The sequence below is a fragment of the Notechis scutatus genome, chromosome 12 (assembly GCF_049901735.1).
Source record: "Notechis scutatus isolate UNSWTSFEM ecotype Mainland chromosome 12, rNotScu1.2, whole genome shotgun sequence".
In the NCBI taxonomy this organism is placed as follows: Eukaryota; Metazoa; Chordata; class Lepidosauria; order Squamata; family Elapidae; genus Notechis; species Notechis scutatus.
Window position 1 is genome coordinate 2,740,908 of NC_142020.1, and position 25,725 is coordinate 2,766,632.

General features: G+C 44.5%; 1 protein-coding gene across 1 annotated transcript in view; it reads left to right on the forward strand.

Moving 5' to 3' along the window:
• RAB26 (RAB26, member RAS oncogene family) overlaps nt 1–25,725 on the forward strand; it is a 196,730-nt gene that overhangs the window by 166,069 nt on the left and 4,936 nt on the right. The window lies entirely within an intron of this gene.

Below are 25,725 nucleotides of genomic sequence, written 5' to 3' on the forward strand. Positions count from 1 at the left end.
GAGCTCTGTTTTGCTGGCAAAGGCACCGCAGGCCAGTCCTTCGCTGTTTCCAGGGCAGCCCTGGAGGCCAGATCTAAGCACCCCATGGACCGGATCTGACCCCAGGCCTTGAGATTGACACCCCTACCCTAAGGCTTGGAGCAATCTCCAGCTTCCTTTCCCAATGGGCATCCCTGGGCCTCTTCAGCCATAATCTGCTAACCATGGTGGTCAACGTCAGCAGAAGCTTTCAGGAAACCTGCAGTGTAGGAGGGAAGCAGGGGGGTCTTCCCCCTCACGTGAATTTGCGTGGGAGAGGTCTTAGGACTCTAATCACTTGCATGCTGAACAGGAGACAGACGGGTGCTGCCGCTTCAGGAAGGGGCTGGGGCCGTTGGAGGCTGAATCAATAGCAACTTAATTTCCAGCCCATCAGACCTCCTGCTTCTAATTCTGCACACTCAACCTCATCTAGAATGCTCTTTACTAGTTTGAGGGATGGGGGAGTGAACAGTGGCAGTTCTTAGAAGATTGGGAAAAAGTCCTGCAGCCTGGAACAGAGAAAGCAAGATGGGGAGATTTATACCCTTTCGGATTCCTGCAGAAGTACCCTAAGAATGATCGGAGGATTGAATGAGGGAAGTGGGAATATCTGACTTTTCTTCTTCCCTCTGCACAACCCCCGCCCCCACACTTCATTTTTTTTCCTCTTCTTTTACAAGGAGGAGAGCAGGATGGTGGTTAATGAGCCTGGGGACCGGATGCAGGGAGGCTGCTCCTGGCCATTCTGATTTCATGCTAATAGGCCAACTTAATAGGAATAGCCCTTAGACCTATACACCGCTTCTTAGTGCTTTTACAGCCCTCTCTGAGCGGTTTACACAGTCAGCCTCTGGCCCTCAACAATTTGGATCCTCATTTTACCCACCTCGGAAGGACGGAAGGCTGAGTCAACCTTGAGCCTGGTGAGATTCGAACTGCTAAATTGCAGGCAACTGGCAGTCAGCAGAGGTAGCCTGCAATATTGCACTCTAACCACTGCACCACCATGGCTTTAAGTGTGTGTGTGTGTGTGTGTGTGTGTGTGTACATAAATTCTGTTTGGATTGGGACAGCCTCTTCAAAAAGAAAAACATTTGTTTAATGGTGGCTTGTTGAATAAGCCAGGGTTGGCTAAGCCCCAAATAACAGATTTACCAAAGTCAAGTGAAGCTATGCAATGGTCTAATGCAGGGTCATAAGTATTTGGGCATGAGGCACTAAGCTGGCACTGTGCCACAGTGTCTGCCTTGCAAGGGAGTCTGTTGGCACTAAGGATCTGGTTGTGCCTTGGGCATTTTGGCCAGGTTTTACTGGTATTTATTTATTATATTTATATGTGGCCCAAATTGCCAAGAGTCAAACACGACTGGATGGATAACCTCATTATATGCTGCCCATCTTGGAGCCAAGCAATTCTATTAGGAGTATTAAGGGAGTCCTGTTGGTTGCTTGGATTTGTTCTTTTTTTTTTGCCAGAGTGTAAGATAGAATTGTTGTTTTGGACCTCTGGCACGTGATGTATTGATTGATAGTTGTTTTAAAGCTTTTTAATTAATCGAGTTCTGTTGTTCTCTGGTTTTAATTTCTTGCTCGCTCCCCAGACTCCCAATAGCGTAATGGGCAGCTATGGAAATTGTTTACAGCAAATGAATCAATATATTTTAAAGGAAAAAAAAGCTTATACCTTTCTTCTGATGCTATAACAGAGAGCAGCTCCAGGGCTCATCTGCTGAGCAATTGTTTGCCAATGTTCTTTTGAGATTGTGGTACCCAGAACTGAATGTAGTATTCCAAGTGGCCCTTGATGAAGGCAGAAAAAAAAATCATACAGTATCTTCCTGTGATCTGTACTCTTATGTTCCTCGTATTACATCCCAAAGTAGCACATGATTTTCCTTTTCAGCAGCTGCATCACAGTGTTGGCCAGTGTTCAACGGGTGATCTTCTAGGAGCCTCCAAATTAAGCGTCTTTAAAGCTTGTGGACTTCAACTTCCAGAATTTCCCAGCCAGCATGATAATCAACTGACAATCAGGCTTTCCATCCCTCCTTTGAGATCATTAATAAATTTCCAGCTGTGTTTTGTCCAATTTGCACATGTTATATCTTCATCAGATATATTACCTTAATACAGACCATCCCAAGAAACTTGGGAGCTTTGTGTGACAGAAGACTCAAAGAATGATGGCAGGTGGTAGATGGGAAGGAGAGGTTCATCCCATAGTCCCTTCCCTCTGTTCACTCCTCGGAGTCTTGGGATGGAAAATTCATGAAACTGGGAGCCAGAAGGATCCCATTGTTGGCTGCAGAGAAGCAGTAAGGTAAAGCTAAAGCTAAAGATTCCCCTCGCACATACGTGCTAGTCGTTTCCGGCTCTCGGGGGCAATGCTCATCTCCGTTTCAAAGTCGAAGAGCCAGCGCTGTCCGAAGACGTCTCCGTGGTCATGTGGACGGCATCACTAAACGCTGAAGGCACATGGAGGAACGCTGTTCTCTTCCCACCAAAGTGGTCCCTATTTTTCTACTTGCAGTTTTACATGCTTTTGAACTGCTAGGTTGGCAGAAGCTGGGACAAGTAATGGGAGCTCACTCCGTTACATGGCGCTAGGGATTCAAGCCGCCGAACTGCCAGCCTTTCTGATCGACAAGCTCAGCGTCTTAGCCACTGAAACACCTTTTGCAGAGAAGCAGAGTCAACCCTTAAAGGTATCTTCATTTATATTGTGTGGCTTGTCCACTTCCTAGAGTCCAACCCCCTGCCCAAGGCAGGAGTCCATATTCCATCCTGGACAAATGGTTGTCCAATCTTTTCTTGAAAATCTCCAGTGATGAAACACACACAACTTTGGGAGGCAAGCCGTTCCATTGATGATTCTCACTGTTAAGGAAATTTTCTCCTTAGCTCCAGGTAGGATCTCTCTTTAACAAGCTTCTACCGATTGCTTCTTGTCTTGCCCTCAGGTGCTATGGAGGATCAATTGATGCTTTCTTCCCTGTGACAGCCCTTCAAGTATGGGAAGGTAGCTATGTCTCCCCTAAGTCTTCTCTTTATTAAACTTCTACTTCATCTATTTCATTCAGCACTTCGTGGTATACCTTGGCCTCCAGCTCCTTAACTATCTTTGTTGCTCTCCTCTGCAATCTTTCTAGAGTCTCAGTATTATTATTTTTTGTATCATGGTGACCAGAACTGGACACAGTACAATACTAATAGTCCTATTAAATTTACCAGTCTGACTTATTAACAAACAAATCCATCTCTTAAGGAGTTTAATGATACTTTGTTTTGATACTTGATCCTTCATATTATTCTTTACTCCCAAACTCTCTGTAATAAACAGTCTTTAAGTCTTAATAGATTCCGGTTCCACAGCAATTTCCTAGATTCTGCAGTCCTGCACAACTTTACCTTCCCTGCACAGGTGGTAGAGGTGTTGGAGCCAGTTTCTAAACACTTTAACACTTTTTTAACCCTTCAGCTCATCCTATGTGCCTCAAGAACCCCTGGAGCTCTATCTGGTTTCTTCTATGGTACTGGAGATGAATTGGCACTAGACATTTTCTCATCTTACCTGCTAAACATTCTTAATGATGCTGATTTGGTGGGAATAAAAAGAGGTGTGAGCCTTGCCCTTTCCTTAGATTGTGTGTTTTGATATTGGAAGCTTGGGTAACCTCTCATTCATCTACAGTATTCACATGCTGGCATCTCTTGAATGGCTACCATTTCTGCTTGTGGCTTCCATTACTTAGCTTTCAAGGAACTTCAGGCAGAGCCATAGTTCCCTAAGAACATCTGGATCGTGCCAAGGCTTCCTGAAAATAAGTTAACTACCCTCATCCCCCTTGTTGATGGGTAGTTTATCTGGCTCTTGACTAGGTTCCTTACAGTGAGATGGAAGGCAAACAAATTTAAAATGAATGAAAGGAAAGGAAAGGAGAAAGGAAAAAAAAGGAAAGTAAGGGAGGGGAAAGAAGGAAGAAGGAAGGAAGGAAGGAAGGAAGGAAGGAAGGAAGGAAGGAAGGAAAGAAGAAAGAAAGAAAGAAAGAAAAAGAAAGAAAGAAAGAAAGAAAGAAAGAAAAAAAGAAAGAAAGAAAGAAAGAAAGAAAGAAAGAAAGAAAGAAAGAAAGAAAGAAAGAAAGAAAGAAAGAAAGAAGCAAGCAAATGTATTGGCCCTGTTCAGAGACCTTTTGTCAGATGGATATCTTTTACTGGAAATCAAGTGGTAGCAACAAAAGAATTCTGAATCTGAGAAAACGAGCGCATAAATCACATATACAAAATGATGGCAATGTTCCCACCCCCAACAGTTCAATTGGCTCATCCAATTGAAAGTTGTGTACCACATCATGTGGGCATCTCCAGGTGGTGATGAGGCCTCTGTCCTTTGACCTTGACATATTTTGATAAAGAGCTGCGGCTGCGCATAGCATAGGATAGAAACCTAAGCAAAAATGTACCCCCCCCAACTTATACAGTTCTGTTTTGTATAACCTCCAGCTCGCTTCCCCTAACCATATCCCCCCTCCTCCCCCACCCTTACTTATGACAGCCAAAAGATGCAAAGCAAAGGAAGAAAATCTTGAAAATCTTGAAGGCTGACACCTTTGGTCTACAACTTAAAATGTGCCTGGCTGGCGTTATTTTCTCATGGAAAGGAGGAGGAGGAGGAGGAGGAGGAGGAGGAGGAGGAGGAGGAGGAGGAGGAGGAGGAGGAGGAGGAGGAGTTTATTGTCATTGTACAAGTATAATGAAATTGTGGATGCACCCCAGCAACTGTTCGGAATACAATAAAACCAAAGCACTTAAAAATGAAGATAAGAAAAATAGAGTACCCACGTCTCCATTTGCAATTTGAGAGTACAATATCTACGAATATACACAAAATATACATCCAACACTGACTGTAACGCTTTAGCCTAGTATAATACACAAGAGATGGATTGTACTGTAATATGTTATTATACATCTGAATGGGGTATTGAGATTTCACATCTTTTTACATCTTAATAAGGTAGTGACTTTGTGTTTATTTGCGGTTCGGGTGGCCCAGGGAAAGAAACTATTTGTTAGTCTAGTGGTGTGGGATTTTATTGGCCTAAAACGCCGTCCAGACGGCAGCAGGTCAAAAAGATAATTGCCAGGGTGTGAGGGGTCTTCTATAATGGCCTTGATTCTGCTTTGGCAGCGGGACCTGGCTAAGTGTTCTTTAGCTCTTAGGATCAGGAATGGGATTCTACCGGGCGAACTGGTAGCTCCGAAGATCAGCTGGGAGCAAACCAGTTGGCTCTGAAGATCAAGGTCTTTCCTTTTCTTCCCCCACCCATCAGCTGTTTTCCAAAGATCAGCTGTGCCGTGCAATTTAGATTAGGTAAAAAGCAGGACATCGTGGGATTTCTTGCTTTCTAGCTAATCTAAATCGCTCGGCACAGCTATTTCCCCCCACCTCACTGTTGCACTGCTTCACCCGGGAGGCTTCCTTGAGGCCCAGGAGGCAAAAAAAAAAAAAAAACATGCCCACCCAATCACATGGCCACACCCACCTAGCCATGCCCACTGAACCGGTAGTTTAAAAATGTGCATCCCACCCCTGCTTAGGATCCTCTGCCCACTTCCATTTTGGGAAGAGGTAAGATTCAGGGTGGATTGTATTTGAAATGCTGGCGCTGGAGGGGCAGATTCATTGGAAGAGATGCCCAACCAAGAAAGATATTGTGAAGGTGTCCATGCCCCACCTTCTTCTTCAGTAAACCCTTTTGCAGTACCTATAGAAGCTCAGGTCTTCTCACTGTCCCCTATAGCTCTCACTTCTGCAGATACAGGAAAAGGAAGACCCCGTTGGCAAGCGGAGTATTAGAGGTTAATAAGAACCCCGTCTCCCCCACCTGGATACATCAAACAGTCTTGGTGGGATATAAAGGGCAGGGGGGGCAGAGCACCAGTGATGATCCCTGACCCTTAAGATGGGATGGATATCTTCTCTTCCGCTCCACCCCTGGACCTGCAAGAAACCTGGGTTTCTGGACCCAGAAGTTCTACTGAAAATGAGAGACCTGACATAGAAATTCCCTCATTGAATAGAATAGAACAGAACAGAACAGAATAGAATAGAGAAAGAATAGAGAAAGAATAGAATAGAATAGAATAGAATAGAATAGAATAGAATAGAATAGAACAGAATATGGAATGGAATGGAATGGAATGGAATGGAATGGAATAGAATAGAATAGAATAGAATAGAATAGAATAGAATAGAATAGAATAGAATAGAATAGAATAGAATAGAATAGAACAGAATATGGAATGGAATGGAATGGAATGGAATGGAATAGAATAGAATAGAATAGAATAGAATAGAATAGAATAGAATAGAATAGAATAGAATAGAGAATGGCATGGCACAGCACAGCACAGCACAGCACAGAACAGAACAGAACAGAACAGAATAGAATAGAATAGAATAGAATAGAAAATAGAATGGAATGGAATGGAATAGAATCTTTATTGTCACTAATCAGCATACATTAAAATAAAATTTCATTGCATTCAGCTCTAAAAAGATAACCATAATGCATATACCCACAGGCACACACACATAGGACACAAAGAAATATCACAGTCTAGTTCGAATGTATACATATACATGGTGGGGGATGGGGGGGAAATCTTGCGAGTTTACCAGATGGAGGGCCTAGGGATCAAAGCTGTTACAGAATCTGGTAGTCCTGGTATAGATACTTTGAAACCAGAGGGGAGCAACAGAAACAGATCATAAAGTGGGTGTTTGGGGTCTCTAACAATACTTGGAGCTCTAAGCATATATTGCTCATAAGCAGTATCCTAAATAATGGGAAGTGAGCTTCCTATAATCTTCTCCACTGTCCTTACCACTCTCTGTAGGGACTTTCTATCTGAGGCACTGCTGCCACCAATCCAAACAGTGTTGCAGTTTGTTAAAATGCTCTCCATCGTGCCTCTGTAAGAAGTGGCTAGGACAGAAGGAGAAAGATGTGAGGATAGTGTCTGACACAGGAAATGCAGGTGCTGGTTTGCACGCTTCACTAAAGATAACATATGAAGGCAAAGGACAGGAATAAGGGACAGGTATGACTGGGCAGGAAAACCTTTACAAAGGGTTCCACCCAACTGTGAACCCAGCAGTTTGTTCCATTCTTTGCCATTCAGTCAGAACTGAAGAGGTTTCTTAGATGAGAAGTGAAACATCCTCACGCTAAAACAAAGAAAATCCAATTGCCTTTCAAAAGAAAGTCCCATGTCCTGGATGACTGGGAGTCTCCGTAGACATTTAGTTATGCACTTTGGGATGAACACCTTTCAAATGATGCAGAGTATGAACCAACTTCCAGTTTTAAAAAATGCAGACTGCAGTATTCAGGTGACCCTGAGGACACAGATAAACCTCCAAGTGGCCTCAACAACTCTCAGAAAGAGCGCTAATGATCAGATGACTGCAAGGAATATTAGTCCTTCCATCCACCACCATTCAGTCAGAACTGAAGAAGCTTCTTGGATGAGAAGTAGAACATCTTCAAGCAAAACAAGAAAAACTTGTTGCCTTTGGGACAGCAATTACCTGGATGACTAAGAATCTCCATAGACCTCCAATTTATTGCACTGTGTGAGCTGGAAAAAAAAGGAACTAAACCTTGATTTTATAATAACAGGTTATTTTCATCTCACTAGAATTCTTCTTTAGTGGCTTTCTGGGTATCCTTGAATTCTTGCCTGCACCAGAACCCGTTCTAATGTCAGCAGATACCTGACACTTCCTTGTCCATTCTGTAAACTGATGAGGACAAAGACTTAACAACTAATAACAAAGACAAAGCTCCTCCCCCCCAAACAAAAATTCCTTACAAATAGTCTGTAATTCCAGAGTGAAACCTGATCCTTTTGTAGAAAGTTAGCACCCACCCTTCTCCTAGAAAAATGAAATATTCTAGGAAATATTAAAAAGGCAGAATATTACACCTCCCTGAATGAGAAAAGGAGAAAAGTGCTCTTGCATAGCAGCCCCCACCTTTGTTAATAGCCCAGAAAGACAAAGGACATATTATCTATGTTAAGAATGTAAGTCACCTAACAGTTGGGTTGGAAAATATATAAACCAGGATAGACATTTTAATGCTGTCTCTTTGAGGGAATGCTAATTGGGTGTGGTTCCTCAAACGGCCATAAGATGGAGCCAGAAACCTGGGTTGTTCTGCCCTGTTGCTGAGAGTGTTGCTGTTCCTGCATTTCCCTATTGATTGTTGCTGATCATAGTTCTTCTTGGATTTGATGTAAGTCTGTTACTGAACTGATTATGATACTGGACTTTGATGTTGGATTATCCCTGGACTGAAAACTGACTGCTTTAACCGTGAATGACTTGGACTGTGTTTGGACTTTGCCTAACTGTTTACTGGAAGTAAAAACCTACATTTTACTATACAGTGTATCTGTGTACTGGTTGTGTGTTATTCCTCACCACTCTCACTACGTCTCCCTGTGTGCACTCATTCTCCTAGCGGGGAATTACCTCAACACTCTACAAGACAGAAGACCTTCAGCTCCAGGATGATGGGATTATTTATTTATTTATTTATTTATTTGTTTATTTATTTATTTATTTATTTTATATTGCTGCCTACTCACCCATGGTGACTCGAGGTGGCTTACACAATGTAAAACCATATTTAAAACAAAAAATAAAAATAAAACAATAAAAACTAACAAAAAGAATCAAATAAATTAGCCCTCACTCGGAACTAAAGAAGGACAAAGCCATTATTAAGCCACAATAGGAATTGCCCAAAGCCCCTTCATTACATCACCGAGCAAGATTCAACCAAGCTTGGGACTCAAGACAACCTACAAAGTTACCCCTGCATGGCCCCATGGGAGTCTGACAACCAATCAGGATACATTTCTTGTCACAGGAACAGGAAGCAAGTTCAAAGTCCAACAGAGGGTATAAATCTCTCTTCCTCTCTCTCACCCGTGTGCTTTTTTTTGGCCAGGACCTCAAACCATGTGGTCCTGCTGTCCACCATTAAACCATCCTTCAAGCAATCTCCATGTTTCCAGTGTCTTTCTTCCCACTTCGAACTGAACCCAGATGGACATTTCTTCCAGCACTTTTTCAGCCAGTTAAAACTAGAAATATTTAATCTTGTGTTCACCTTTCACCTCCTTTTACATTCATCTATTTTGTTCTCGGTGTTTGGGTTGGGTTTTTAATCTCTAAAACTCATTAGGTTTATCTCATGTCATCAAATGGGTGTTGGAACGGAAAATGAAGGTTAAAAAGTGGCCTTGAGGATGGGAACTCATACCCTGCCTTTCCTTCTGGTTTAGAGAGCTGCATAAATGACCTGCTTTTTAAGCTGACCGATTGAGAAAATGTTTTGTTTTATGACTGACAAGGCCACCCTGGTCTGGGAGTGGGATTTGGACAAGACTTGTTCCCCTGTTGGAGGAAACCCCCACCAGGATCCTTCAAAATTCAAATATGCTCATTTACCCAGAAGAGGATTAAAAAAAAAAGTTTAATGCTGAACAACAAACAAAAGCACAAACATAAAACAGTTTTCGTTCCATCTGAGTACTAATTAAGTCTGCTTCTTTCATTCTTCGGTTTTTCAATATATTTCCGTTAAATATCCTTCTGTTCCCTTAATAAGACAGCGTTAGGGTCATTTAAGTTGATTTCCTGGCTTTTTTTCTGCCAAATACAATGCTTTTTTAAAAAACTGTTATAACTTCTCCCAGATGGTAACTCTTTGATGAGCTTTTGAATTGAGAATAATCTTTCATTTTCATTTTTCTTGCACCAGTCTCCGCAACTGTAATTATCTGCAATTCTTTCTCCCATGTTTTGTTTTGGGGCCAGTTTCATACTTCTGTGGCCCACAGATAGCTGGAACGTCACTTCAGGCTCTTTGACCTTCTGGAACAGCCTCCTCGACAAAGAATCACTTGCCTCTTCCATGGAAAAGGACCTGGAGCTGCACGGGGTGGCTGCTCCATCCTTTTTTTGAATCAGTGGAGTTAGATATAATGCAGTAAAAAGAAATCTATTTTTGAGATAAATGTTTGGGTAAAAGGATTTTTTTAAAAAACAAAGGCTATAATCTCTTTCCACTGAAAAGAGATTTTATTTTTTTCCTCCCTGTATCATAAAATTTATGTCTGTGGAGATTCTTGGTCATCCAGGTCATGGTTGTCCCAGAGGTGCTTTTTTCAAAAGGCAACTGGATTTTGTTTTTCCTTGAAAAGGTTTCGCTTCTCATCCAAGAAGCTTCTTCAGTTCTGACTGAAGAACTGAACTGAGGAACTTAGAAGTCAGAACCGGGGAAGCTTCTTGGATGAGAAGCAAAATGTCTTCAAGGAAAAAGAAAGTCCCGTTCCTTTTGAAAAAGCACCTCTGGGACGTCATAAAATATAGTCCTCGAAATCTAACTACTTATTATCTGTGCTGGATGGGAATTGTAATCTGAGTCAGCTCAAGGCTAGTGGAAGGCTGGTCTGCATTACTTTGCCTCGGCTAAAACTTTTGAAATGTCTTGAAGTTCCCCGGGCGTCATGCCCCCATTGGAGCATGAATCTGCAGAGGAGGATGACCCAGAGCTAGAGCCCACAGAGATCAAGGGGGCGGCTGCGTTAGTTTCGGAGGAATGTGGGTAGGCCGAGGCAGCCCAGGGCCCCTCAGGATTAGGATGGCTTGTTAGCAGGGAGAAATGGGGGCAGGATGACGGAGAGCAGGCAAGCAGTGGACATGAGGAGCGATAGAGGTCCGGCGATGAACAAGGACTGCCCCCTCCTGAACCTCGAGCATGGAGAGAAGAGAGAAGGAAAGAACAGGGCAGACTGAGGCGACTACTCGGGAGGAGAGCGCCCCGCCCCTCTTCACAAGGCATACTTAGGGACTGAGATTTAAGGAGACCCTGTGGGGAGGGGCATTTGTCGGGAACAAACGCTGAATTTGTAGAGTTTGTATGCCGTTGAAGGCATTTGGAGTTTGCAGCACTGCTTGCTTCTTCCTTACTTGTGGATTCAGTACCTTGGTCCTGACTTTGCGGACTCATTTCACTGTTCTTTTGTTTTGCTGGACTAGGCGCAGCCAGGGGCTGCTTTGCTTTGCTCTGGGTCTTGCCCAGAAGATGGGAGCGTTGGAGGGGAAATTTAGAGCATTAAAGGGGACCTGGCTGTGTGACCTTCGGGCCTTGTCCCGGGTCATCACACCTGGGGGAATCAGAACAGTCCAGTCTCCCAAGGAGACAGGAATTCTAGAAGGTCTGAATCGGAATGGTTGGTCCAGCCTCTGGCCCGGGCAGAAGCCTATTAAATCATTCTGTGCAGGTGGCTAACCAGTCTCCATTGGAAACTTCCGGTCAAGGATCATCCTTCACCATTTTAGGCAGATGGTTTCATCACTTAATAGTTTTGACCAGGGTCTGAAAGTCAGAAGCTATGAGGAATCACAGAATCCTAAGGCTGGAAGGGATCTTGGAGGTCTTCTAGTCCAACCCCCTGCCCAAGGCAGGCGCCCTTATATCACCTGGGGCAAATCTTTCCTTGAAAATCTCCAACAATGGAGCACCCACAACTGGTCAAAAAAAGGGTCCTGGGTGTGTGTAGCCTATAGAAGAGATTATTTAGAGGGAAGGGGATTAACGGTACTCTTGTAATCTGGAGGGTTGTCCTACAGAAGAGGAAATGGATTTACTCCTTATACCCCCAAAGAATAGAACCAGAACGAATAGATTAAAAGCCCAAGGGAGGAAGTTCAAGATGGATGCCAGGAGAATCATCCTAACACTACAAGCTCTCGACTAGAGATATAGGCTGCCACGTGGCTTGAAGACTTGATGCCCCCAAATAGAGGATGACTTGGGGGGGCATTTACACAGGCAGGATTTGGCCTTGAGGTTTGAGCCTGCTTTAAGGCATTGACAGAGTCAGAGGACTCTGGTTGGGGCCTGCTTCTTGAAGATTGGATTATCATCCCCAGGAAATTCCTGCTCAGATTGTAGGTCCACAAATCAGGAGACATCTGAGTCCTTGGGGTGCCGAGCAATTCTTTTAAAGGCAACGGGCTACTAAAGGTGACACACGATATTAAAATCAGAATAAAATAACACTCAGGCAAAGCACTACAAACTGCCGCCTTTGATTTATGGTCGTAACAGGCAGCTTTATAAGATGCTACTTTACAAAAAACTAAGCTACTTACTTAGTTACCAGATGCCATCCTATCTGAGCAGGCTCAAAAGCTGAATTAAAAATATGGAACGGGTGAAGGCGCCTAATTAAAATGGCAAATATAGGTCCCACTCCCGGGAGCCTTCGTTAAAACAGCAGGTCAGAAAGGAGTTAATGTTTCACTGCAGGAAGCATCTCACGCCAAATGGCGGCCATGGTGGGCACACCTTCAGGGCCCACCTCTTCTACATCAGCCTCACTTAAAAGGTTAGAGTTGCACGTAAGTACATTAGTTTCCCTGTGCAGCAGGTGAGCTGTCTCTTTCTTGATGAAAAGGGTCTTTTAAAGGATGGGGAAGGGGCCGGGAGCCTGGCAAGCCGCAAGAGAAGCGTGTGGAGACACAGCTCACTGGGCTGGAGAAAAGGTCGGGTGTCCCCATTCAAAGTGCCTTGTAACCGCTTTGATATCTCTGTGTATATCTCATAATATAGGTGTTTTTATAAGTTAAAGCAGGAAAGAAGGTTTGCGATGAGCTCTGTGCAGTCTACCAGCCAGGCAAGCAGGCAAAATATTCAGAATTCTTTAAAGGGCAATCTAAATGCAAATAGTCTGAGGTAAAACTTCCTGTGACATTGCCCAGCCTTGTCATATGCTGCATGTTTTCATAGTTACACAATGTGGGTGCCAGAGTATTAAAAAAAAAAAAATTAAATTAAACTAAACAAGCAAATTGGAGGTGGAAGAGGGCTCGCAGGGCCCTGGGCTCGCATTGCCCCAAGCAAGGGAGTGGAGGGTGAGCGTGTCTGGTAGACCTCCCATCAATGCTGCCTGCAGCCTGGCTGAGCTGGTTCAGGCAGGGCAGCTCTTGGAGGCTCAGCTGAAGTTGAGGAAGGGCTGCTCTGCTGCAGCTGTTCCGGTGCAAACTTAAAGGGAGTATATTATTTTTGCAAATCACAAATAGGAGCAAGTACAGACTTTTAGCCTGATTATCTGCACATGCAGGCCTTGGCCCCAGCAGAGCCCCTCCCCCACAAGCTCTGATGCCGCCATGGCCCGGCTGCAACCCTACCCACACGTCCCAACTCTCACAATCTCCACACTGCTGAAATGGGTGAATTCCAGGGGTGGGATTCTACCAGTTCGCACCTATTCGCTAGAACCGGTTGTTAACATTCCAAGCAGTTCGGAGAACCGGTTGTTAGAAGAAATTACTGGGCTAATCCTGTAAGGAAGGCAAGAAGGAAACATTCTGGTGTTGCTTACAGAAACTGCCTCCCCGTTAACCCTTATTACATTCTTGGCAGGACTAGACTTCCTGTCTCAGGAACTTCTCTGGATTTTTTCCCCCCTCCTTTGCTGGTACGTTGCTTGTGTGGAGTGACCATTCAAAGTTACAATGGCACTGAAAAAAGTGACTTATGACCATTTTTCACACTTACGACTGTTGCAACATCCTCACAGTCACGAGAGGCCAGGCGAGGAGATGCATGCCTCGATGTGAGTGATATTGAGTTGGCCGCACCCAGCCAATAACATGACCACCAAGCCATGCCCACCACCTAAGCCATGCCCACAAAACCAGTTGTTAAAAAATCTGAATCCCACCCCTGGTGAATTCCCTTTGAATGTCTGCGAAGAAATATCTATCTGGTTCAGTTCCAAGCAAGAAGACACTGGAGATGAACAGAACCACCAAGCATGTGTTATTCTGGGTGGCTGACCCCATGGAGTTGAAAGTGAGGGGTTTTTATACTTTCGCTTGGGCTTTGTACTTGAGCTTGCTGTTCCTGTGCAAGAACATATTTTCTATTGGCTATTGTCAGGCTCCCATGGGGCCGTGTAGGGGTTATGTAGGGGTCATATTGGTAAAGTACAAATCCTAGATGTTTGTCCGAGCTAAATTTGGTTGACATTTCTGAGAGTGATGCAATGAGGGGGCTTGTGCGCTGAAAGAGTGTTGGGCAATTCCTATGGGGGCTTAATGGCTTTTTCCTGTGTTGGATTTTGGATGAGGGCATTTGCTTATGAATAGAGTTATCTATCTCTTTATCTCTTAAGGGCTAACATCTGCTGAGGGCCATTAAGAAAAGGTGGGGGCTGCTTTCTCCCTCCTAAAAAACCATGTTCCTCCATTCCTCACCCAGAGAAATATAATATTCTGCCTTTTTAATATTTCTCAAAATATTTCATCCTTCTAGGAGAGGGGTGAGTGTTAACTTTCTACAAATGGTTTTTGTGTATTTCACAGGCTGGGTTGTAGTTGTTTCCTTTGTGTTCCTGGAAGGAGAATTTTCCCGGGGGTGCTTCTTTGGTGCCCATTCTGTTAGTAGAGGATTTGTCTTCCTTTGTGATGTTTTTGCAGCCAGTTAAAGAGCAAGAGGGGTTGGATTGTGGGCTAAATGTATAGTAGTAGGAACTTGATCAGTTGCCTGCAATGCAGTTTGGAGCCAGCTACTTTTTTTTGTCTCTAGGAGTTCCACGGTTTTTTTTCTTTGTGAGGAGCTGAAAGAAGTTTTAGATCAAAATATATATTTATTGTTTCTACTGTTTCCATCTTCCGTTAAGACATTAACAGAATCCACAATGGTCTGGCAATCCATGTCTCCACTAGATAATGACAGTCAAGCTGAAACTAAGTAGCAAATGGGGGGGAAATCCTTTACCCAAACTTCCCAAACCCCCAAATAAGATACCCAGACCTAATCCACACATCAAAGGTTAAGGTCTTCAAAAAGCACAATAGTGTTTATTAAATTAGGTTTCCCAGAAGAACTGCATGTTCACAAGAATACACACCTACACACACATACACACCCATGCCCCTCAAGGGTCACCTTAAAATCAGCACGTAGATATTTCCACACCCCAGACAAGCTCCCCCTGTAAAGTCTGCTGCTGTACACCCATTTCTCTGCAGCTGCCCCTAAAGGCAAGTTGTTTTGCTTTTAGGAATAACTGTTTCTTCTTTCCTCACAGCTGTCTGGATCTCATTTTTATTTATTCTTGCTCCAGTTGGAACCCCAAATTATTCTTCCGATCGAACACAGTTGGAGGCTTTTGAGTGAGCCTCTTTGGTAAAGTTTTAGTGTAGGAAATCACACTTTATGTCTGTTTTCCCACATACCAGGCTGATTTATGATGGCTCAATGGAAAAAACGTGTGCCAGGGAAGATGAATGCGAAAGCTTTATTTGTTTTCAGGAGCCCAGTTCCAGGTGCCAGCAGGAGGGTTGCCTGCTGAAGGAGGCTGCCCTTTTCCTACCTTTTAAGCCGGGAATGAGCCTCCTTGGAGTCCCATCTGAACCAACGTATATTGCAGAAAGCAATTTGTTGAAATGCTTAGCAGAAGCACCGCTGCCTTGTTTGCAAGGGGGCTGCCAGCAGATCGGAGAACCAGCCTCAGTGTGTGCTGACCCAGAGCATGGCACAAAGGCAACACAGTCAGTTAATCAGGAGGAGTCCCTATATTAGCTGTAACTTTCCCCCCAATGTCCTGGTTACCTTCTGGCTGGAGAAAAACTCTCCCAGGAACAGCCTTTGGCTGCAGAGAATCCATTCCAAAACATGGTCAACAAAAACTAACTATAAGTCCAATCAAGGCAAAATGAGGTAATTAGTCTGGCAGGGCAGGAGCAAGAATTCCAGATGTGAAGGCACGGCAAAAATTAACACATTTAGAAAGATGCCCGGAACACAGATAAGCAAAGTCAACACAAGATAAACTCATGTTTGCCCCCAGCAGCTGCTGCACACAGCCTACATGTCTCTTAAACTCCCTTCCCAGCTGTGGCTAATGAAAGGAATCAGGGCCCTTTCCTCCCCCGTAAACCACACAACCCGCATTGCTCTCTTCTCCATTCCTCCCTGCGTGCCCTAGGATGAAGTGGGGGTGGGCCTGGGTCTTCCTCTGAACTCACTCTCCCTTGTTCTGCCCAGCCGGACTTTGCCCTTGCTCCAGTTTCCTCCACAGCCAACGGAGCCACACTCCCACTCCCTGTCCGCTGTTTGTCTCGGGTTCAGACTCCGACAGGGGCATGACACAGTGAGCCTGGTGAGAACCATTGGAGTCAGCAACTCAAAGGTTGTGTGCCAACCGGGCAGCAGCTTAACGGCTACAGAGGTGGCCCTGAGGAGGGAGGGGGGTGCTGGGAGTGACATGCAGGGGAATGGGGAGGGGGCTCTGTGGCTGGCAGCCTTGCAAGCTTACATGGGAGCTTGCAAGCATCTAGGGGAAAAGTATTGCTGTACAGGAAGTCCTCAACTTACAACAGTGCATAGAGTGGGTGTTCGAAGTTACACATGATTTATGTTCGGGTGCTGGACAGCTGACTCACAGTTATGACAGTTGTCCCGGGGTCATGTGATCATCTTTGCAACCCTTCTGATGAGCAACGTCAGTGGGGAAACCGAATTCATTTAACAACTGAGTTATTAACTTAACAACTGTAGTGACTCAGTTAACAAATGTGAGAGGAAGAGTCGTAAAATGGGGCAAAAAGTCATGTCACAAATTTCTCACATAGCAACAAAAATGTTGGGCTCAGTTGTGGTCGTATGGGGGAAAAGAGAGAGGAGTGAGGCAGAATGTGTGTGTGTGTGTGTGTGTGTGTGTGTGTGTGCATATGTCTGTGTGTCTATGTAAAGTCTGCCTAGGTGTGAGCCCTGGTGGCTCAGTAGTTAGAATGCAGGCTTGCACGCTAACTCTGCCCACTGCCAGCAGTTCAATCCTGACCGGCTCAAGGTTGACTCAGCCTTCCATCCTTCCGAGGTCGGTATAACGAGGACCCAGATGGTTGGGGGCAATATGAAAATAATGCCTTGACATTGATAAACGGCCCAGAGAGTGCTGTAAATCTAACTGCTATTGCTATCTTAGGCCAAGTGAGAGATCCACAAACCTCCTTCTGCCTGTGACAACCACGTTTGAGCTTCCCAACAGCAACTACATTTTTGGCTATTTGATTTTGCTGGCAAACCAAATACAGCAACATCGATGCCATACTTCAGTTGCCAGGATGCTCCTGACACAGCCAAGCGATGCTGAGGTCCACGGGTGACTCTTTGGCTGCAATTTTCTCTCAATCCCAAGGACTCAATGCTGGCAGACATGGTTTATCTGAGGGAGGGTCTAGGACAATTGGCTGAAGCCCCCTGGCCCTGCCTGTTTCATCCAACCAATTTGCTGCAGGACAAATCTCCCCGGCCAATTCACTACGTGGGGCAATGAGCCGTGTGTCCTGGCAACCAGTCTGTGTGCCAAGTGGGGTGGCCTCTGGCTTCCGATTGGATGCAATATGCAGAGAGGGCACAGGTGGAACGGGCAGCAGCCTCGGGCGCTGGGCTTTTTGAAAAGGCTGTGTGCCGGGAGGAGAGGGATGCTGCGGTTGCTGTATGGGGAAACTGGGGTGCTCCTCCCTGCCAGCTGTGCCTTCCAGGGGGAAGTAAACCACCCTGCCACCCCCAAAAGAGAGGCTGCTGGGCTCCATGACACGGCCTGCCCACTGTCGCACTGCCAGGATGGGGAGAGCAGAAGACTGTTTCCCCCCACCCACCCACCCACATGGCTGCTGCTCCACCCTGTGGCCAAACTGCCAGTGGGGGTCCCGGCCGAGTCCCCCTCCAGGTGGCGGCAACCCCCGTGGGCTCCTGACTGCGAGGCTGTGCCCACCTGCCCTGCTGCTGTTCTCCACTCCATGGAAGTCAGTGCTGTTGCTGGCCACTCGGACACTCAGCTTTGCAAGACCCACTCTGCGGCCGGATCCTCTGGGACCTTCTGGGCAGCAGCAACGGCACTGGCTGCATGGTGAGCAGGCAGCAGCAGGGTGGGCGGGTGCAGCTTCGTCGTGAGGAGCCTGCGGGGGTTTCTGGCACAGAAGGGCTGTTTCGTGTGAAATGTAGCCAGAAGGAAGCCTCCCTCCAAAGCCTTACACAACTGCGCTGTGCACAGAATGGCTTGGCCAAACCCAAAGCAGCTGGCTGGCAATCGGTCTGCTGTGGGAACCCAGCCACTCTGGGATCACTCTTGCGTGCCCGTTCCTTTCAGATTTGGGTAAGGTTTTTCTTTCTTCCATACTTGATTCTTCAGCCAAAGTTTATTTAGTTTAACTTTGCTTTATTGTCATTGCACCAACACCATCCTCAGTGCACATTATGACCATGAAAATAAAAACACAAACAAACATCCTTCACCCACCACACATTGAATTGAAAACCCCCCACACCACACAAACACTGCACTATACAGCAGAATTCAAAAGAGCTACTGCTCTGGGATAGAAACTGTTTTTCAGCCTATTTGTCCTTGTTTTTATTATTGTCCTGTACCGTCTGCCAGATGGTAATAGTTCAAAAAAAGGGGTTCCCAGGATGAGATGGATCTTTGAGAAGGTTTTCAACTTTATTTATTTATTTATTAAGTTTGTATGCCATCCATTTCTCTACCAAGCAACGCTGGGCGGCTGATAATATTTATCAATTGATTAGATTTTTATCCTGACTCTAACTTCATAAATAACCGAAAGTGGTGAACGTATATAATACCTCCTTCCTCCTCCTATTTTCCCCTCAGCAACAACCCTGTGAAGTGAGTTTGGCTGAGAGAGAGCGAATGGCCCAACGTCAGGAGAAGCATAAAGTCTCTCAGTCAGCTTTTGTCCCTGGAGGCAAGACTAGAACTCACAAACTCCTGGTTTCTAGGCTAGCATAGAACATAGAATAACAGAGTTGGAAGGGACCTTGGAGGTCATCTAGTCCAACCCCCTGCTCCAGCAGGAGCGTCTATTCCAAATATTAGCCTCTACCTAGGATTGATCTCACAGCCTCTTGACTGTGAGGCGAGAGCTCCACCTCTAGGCCACCGCACCTAGCTAGCAGTTTAACCACTGCACCGAGCTAGCTCTCAATACCATAAGTAACAGAATAAAACAATTACAGGATTAAAACATTAACATTATAAAACAAACTTCTTGCTGTAGGACTGCAAATGCTGAAAATGAAAGGCAGCTCCATTCTCCATAGGTCACGGTGGGATAGTTCCATATCTGACACATCTTCCTCCTGGCGAAGATTGATGATGAGGCATGGCTCGCTGCCAACATGGCTTCTCCTGGGCCATCAAATGCCCCTGCTTTGATTTTGACGCTTTTGACACTCCAAATGCCTCCTTCTCCTAGAGAACTTCTTTTTCTTTCCAAACTTCTTTTTCTTTCCAAGCCATTCTGTATTTGGAGGAAGAGGCGAGGGAGGACGTTAACAATGGAGCCCGAATTGCTCCCAGTCTTGTAGTATATTACATAGAAATTAAATTGCAAATGCAACTAATGCCCCTTAATTACAGTCATTATTGCACAGAGGAAATAATCCGGCTCCGCTTAAAAGTTGGCAGTAGGTCTTTTTTGTTGGATTCAGTCTCCTTGCTTTGCTCCTGGCTGCATGGAGGAGAAAGGGACAATAAAAGTTCAAAGCTCTTGGCTTCAGGGCCGTGTTTCACAACACTGGACTTCAATTCCCAGAATTTCCCAGCCAAGAGGTTGATGGACAACCAAGTCCTGAGATATCATGTTTTTTTTTGCATCGGTGTTCTCAACCTTGGCAATTGGAAGGTGTGTGGACTTCAATTCCCAGAATTCAAAGCTGGCTGGGGAATTCTGGGAGTTGATGTCTGCACACCTTCAGGTTGCAAGGTTGAGAGACAGCTCCTAAAAATGCATGGAATACATTGGTAACAAATGTGCTGGCTATGTGCTCGCTCGCTTGGTGGACTCTCCTTTAAGTAAGAAAAAGAAGCTTTGAGTTTTGCGTTTTCATTTTATTTATATCCCATCGCCATTCCACTCCCAAGATGAGTAATAGCGATAGAATGTGCAATTCTAATTCCATAAAATTCAGGAAGAACACAACAAAACATAATTCTGTCACACCAAGGGCTGGAAAGCTCTCTACTTGTACATTTTTGAAGGGATTCAGAGGCACAAGCATGTTTATGGGTATATTATTGTCCTCCTTCTGAGTGAAAAGCTCAGCCCATTCTCACTTTGACACCCTCAGATATGGAAACACCCCCCGCAAATGAAAGGCTAGCTGGTCAGGCTCAGAGTGGGTTGTGGGCTTGGGTGGGGTATCTCAAAACACCTGCTAAATATGGAGGGACTTGATCAATCTTACTCTGCCAACACTACAATTGCAGTATCCTGTGATTTCTGATGGGCCCCAAGTTCACACGTAGTTTTATAACTTTTTAACAAGATGTGAGTAGTCAGTCAAATTTGGCCTTTGTTTCACACTTCCCTCACCGCCTGTTTCACAAGGCTGCCATTGCTTCATCCAAGCTACATGGGAGTCATCAATGGTTGCAGGAACGTCTTTCAGCGCTTCTCCTTCAAGATCGCTGATCACTTCATGATCTCCAAATTGAGATCATGTGAAGTAGTGTTAGTGTTGCTTCCTATTGCCTTGGTAAGACCACACTTGCAGTATTTTTTGGTTTTGGTCACAATATAAAAAACATGTTGAGAAAGAGTGCAGAGAAGAGCAACAGGGATGATTTGGGGACTGGAGGCTAAAACATATGAAGAACAGTGTCAGCCTTCAAGATCTTCTACTATTGCTTTGCATCTTTCGGCTGTCATAAGTAACGGGGGGATGAGGTGGGAAAAGTCTGGGAAGTGAGCTGGAGGTGTTGCAATCTAGTGTTGTATAAAATGAGGAGGGGGGAGAGCACATTCTTGCTTAGGTTTCTATTTCTTGCTTAGCTTTCTTTCCTCTGCGCAACTGCAAACTTTTATCAAAGTATGCCAAGGTCAACGGACAGAAGCCTCATCACCACCTGAAGATGTCCACATGATCATATTCACAACTTGTAATTGGAAGAATCATTTGAACTATTTGGGGTGGGAACATTTCCATCACTTTGTATATGCGATTTACGTGCCTAATTACTCAGATTCAGAATTCTTTTGTTGCTACCACTTGATTTCCAGTAAAAGATATCTTTTCTCTAATTAAAAGAGTCTAAGTATTTCTTTCTTGGATTTTGAATGGAGCACTGCCTGACAAACAGTTACAGGAGCTGGGCATGGCTAGTCCAGTGAAAAGAAGGCCCAGGGGAGACAGGAGAGCAGTCTTCCAATATTTGAGGGTCTCCTACAAAGACAAAGGGGTCAAACTTTTCTCCAAAGGGCCAAAAGGCAAGTTGAGAAACAATGGATGGAACTAAGGAGAAATTTCCTAATGGTGAGAGCAATCAACCAATGGAACAACTTGCCTTCAGAAGTTGTGGGTGTTCCATCACTGGAGGTTTTTAAGAATAGACTGGACAGCCATTTATCTGAACGGTATATGGGGTCTCCCGTTTGAATAGGGGGTTGGACTTGAAGACCTCCAAAATCCGTTCCAATTCGGTTATTCTTCATTCTGTTCACCCGAGTACTTTTCCATAGGCTCCTGAGCAAACCCTTCTCTCCCTTTGGCTGCTTTGAAAGGATCTCCCACTCTGTCTTCCATACCTGCCAATTCACACGAAGACGGCATAATGCAGATAAACTGGCACTAAGATAAGGTTACACAGCCGATCAACATATTCTAACACAATTGGTATGTTAAACACTGGTATAATGACGTCAACCACAGCGGTGCAGTACAAAATATAATAATAACCAAAGGAGGAAGACGCAATAAATCCTGGGTGTGAAAGTCAACCTCACTATTATTTGGTTCACCTTTGCAAAATGTTTCACGCGAGACACCTCTTGAAAAGTGTCCAGAAGCTTCAGTTGTAATATGTGGCATCCCGGATACTAAAAGTTGCAGGAGCCGGTTTGAGACTCTTGTGAGGATGGCTGCCCATTGTTTTCTGGGTGTAATTTAAAGAATTCAGTTTCAAACCCCTAAATAGCTTAGGGCCTAAGAATATGTTCCCCGTGAGGAACGTTTCCCAACAGAAGATCCCAAGAGAGGTCTTTCTAAAGATCTCTGTTCCTTAATTCGGCATGGAAAGGTCCTCCTGTATTTAATTATTTGTCAGCCACCTATATTCAAGCAAAGAGAAGGACAGGACACAAAAGGAATACTGTACCTTCTCACCCAAAGTAGTAAGCAGACTCTGCAAAGCCACTTCTGGGTGTGATCTGCAGCACAACAGCAGCTTCCCAGATGCCAAGATGCTCAGCGCTCTCTCTGTTTAAGGCGGGGTGTCCAACCTTGGTTTAAGGCATCACCTTTGCAACTCTAAGAGAAATAAAGGATGTTTTTAAAATGATTCCGTTTGTAGGCCTGCTTCACTGAATTTTTCAATTATCATTTCCTTGTTCCTGAAACTTTGATGCACAGTCTTTGTCCTTTCTCGCCCAACAAGTCTTGGGGAAAGGCGAGGCATCTCTCCCACACCCCACACCCGTATTACTTATTTATTTGGGATTTGCCTGGTCCTTAGTCAGTTTCTTGAGTCCCTCTTCTGGTCAGTTTTTCATCTGTAGAAAAGTTCCACTTTATCTCCGGGTGCAATCTCCCTCCGGTCTATGACAATTAGCCACGGTCAACTCAACTCGCTGCAGGAAAAGAAGTTACACTAATACCAAAGAAATGGTGGAATAGAATCCTTAAAGAAAGGATGCAAAAGAAGGGACAATGTGAAATGTGAATGACAAAAATTAAAATTATTTTTAAAATTATTTTAAAGAATTAAATTGAATTGTTAAATTGTCCGGGGTGGAGTGTTGTCCCTCAGCAAGTTGGCCATGGTGAGTTGTCCTGTGCCAAGTTGCCCATGATGAGTTGGCTGCAGTGAGTTGAACATGGCGAGTTGAGCTTGTCGCAACGAGTTGGCTGTGGCAAGTTGTCCCATTCTGCCTCCCTCTACCCCTGCTTGCAGCCAGAGCTTACCAATAAAACGAATAGTACTAAAGCTGGCCTTGGACATGGGAGCTAAGATCTATCATCAGGCAAACCGACCTGGGTTTTTCTGGCAAGGGGTGAACTGCAAGAGAGGCATCCAGGATTCGTCAGGATGGCCGGCCTGCTTTCCAGGTTCTTCTCTGCTGAACCGTTTTCTGTTCTCTTGAAAGAGATGAATTGGAAGTGTTTTTGATTTGGGGCTTCTCCACCCTCCCCCTTCCCTCCATGAGCCTGAGATTTCAGAAACCACGTTCAAGGGTGAGGCACAGGAAGAAGATGAACAGGAGGGTTGAAGTTGAGAAGCTGGCATGTGTAGCGTATGTCAAGGACCATTAGGATCTCTATTGTGATAACAATCGGGCATCCTCTGAAGTCCTTTATGGTGATATCTTTCACATCAGTAGTTCGCTAATTTTTCTCGATGGGCTGGAACTCTGCGATGAGGGTGGCTTGTTTCATAATGCAGTAGCTGCGCTGTCCAGCCAGTGTATGGGAGTTGGATAGTTAGGTAGCAACTGTGAGCTGTTCCCTTAAGGGAATGCATCATAGTAAATGTAGTTAAGGTATCCTGGGAAATGTAGTCCATATCATGTGACCACATCTGTAATCCTGTTTGGTCACTCAATTGACCCTTGAGGGATTGAGGGAGGTTTTCCTCACTCTTGGCTGAACTCATGGACTCGTGGTAACTATTCTACTTCTATCGTTACAAGATGAGAGAAAAAGATAGGAGATAAACCATCTTTTTACCTACAAGACAGATATGCAAAGGATTGGTCATTAAAGAAAAACTTCATCACAAATGTGAGTTATGAGGATACCTGATGAACCAATAAAAGTACTTTGTTATGGATGTTTTGTGGAGTTTATCTATACAGGATACAGAACAGTAGCAACTCAGCTGTGGAGTGAAATGGCTGCACCATTAAGTAGGGAGGGAGAGGGAGATGTTTGAAGTGGCCATCTTTGATGGACCGCAATTTGTGTTGCTATATAATTTACTGAGTCTTTGTGAATTTCCACATTAAGTGACCACGGAGGATTGGTTCGCATGTTACATAGCCATTAACCAAGAAGCCTGGCACAGTGGTTAGAATGCAGCATTGCAGTCTGACTCTGCCCACAGCCAGCAGTTCGATCCTGACTAGCTCAGCCTTCCATCCTTCTGAGGTCAATAAAATAAGGACCCAGATTGTTGGGGAAAATCTGCTGACTCTGTAAACCACTTAGAGAGGGCTGGAAAGCACTGTGAAGCGGTATATAAGTTTAAGTGCTATTGCTAAGTGCTATAACATGGTTGGTTGGTTGGTTGGTTAGCTGGTTTGGGAGTTACTATGATGCTTCTTCCATGCGATGAGATTTCCCATCTTGCTAAATTGAGCAAATGTAGATTGGGGTTTTTGATGAAACTTGAGGATGACAGGGTTGATTGACAGCGAAGCAGACTGCTTAAGAAAACGAGGGCTTCTCCTTTGGGGATTTTAACGCAAGACTTGATGGCTTGGTTCTGTGCTAGAGGATTTTTGACATTAGGGATCTGGATTGTTTTGAGGGGCTCTAAACAATCACACATTGGTTATCCACAGGTTTCTTCCCCAAAGAGGGATTAAAAATGGAAAAGTACAAATCTGTTTACTCCACCCACGCTGTTTGTTATTGTGCATGATACTTTTTCCAAGTTTTAAAAGTTTGCATAGATACTGTCTCAAATCCATTCTTAATGATAGGAATCCGAGCCTCTCTCCGTTTGAGGCAAATGCTGATTATTTCTTTCCTATCACAGTTATTGTCTCTTTAGCACCATCATGTGCCCAAAACCAGTTATTGGGTACTAGAAATAAAATGTGATATACCACAACAGCAGACAAGATTATTCTACTGAAAAATATTATGCTGTGGCTTGTGATAATAGCAATAGAAACAAGCACAACCAAGCTATTTGTAGAAAGGAAAAAACTATCCGCTTTAATCAACAGGTATAGTTTTAATTGCACAAAATGTACATTTTGGTAAAAGATGAAGGACTGGCAATATGGCTGAAGACATATAACCTGGGATTTTGGGCAAAGTGGGGGGTTGTGGGGGTGTGTGCAAAAGAAAACCCCCAAAGCAGTTGATTCGTTCTATTCCCTGACGGCCAATGGAGGTTAGTGACAGGATTTGTGAATGTAACTATAATATAGGTAAAAATTCAAAACCTAAAAGACAGATTAGGGATAGGTTGTCATAGAGGAAAATAACAGAATAACAGAGCTGGAAGGGACCTTCTAGGTCATCTAGTCCAACCCCCTGCCCAAGCGGGAGACCCTATACCATTTCTGACAGATGGCTGTCCAATCTCTTCTTGAAAGCCTCCAGTGATGAAGCTCCCAAAACTTCTGTTCCATGGGTTGATTGTTCTCACTGTCAGAAAATTCCTCCTTATTTCCAGGTTGAATCTCTCCTTGATCAGTTTCCATCCATTATTCCGTGTCTGGCCTTCCGGTGCCTTGGAAAATAGCTTGATTCCTTCCTCCTCTCTGTGGCAGCCCCTCAAATATTGGAATGCTGTTATCCTGTCTCCCCTGGTCCTTCTCTTCCCAGAGACTAGCCAGGCCCAGTTCCTGCA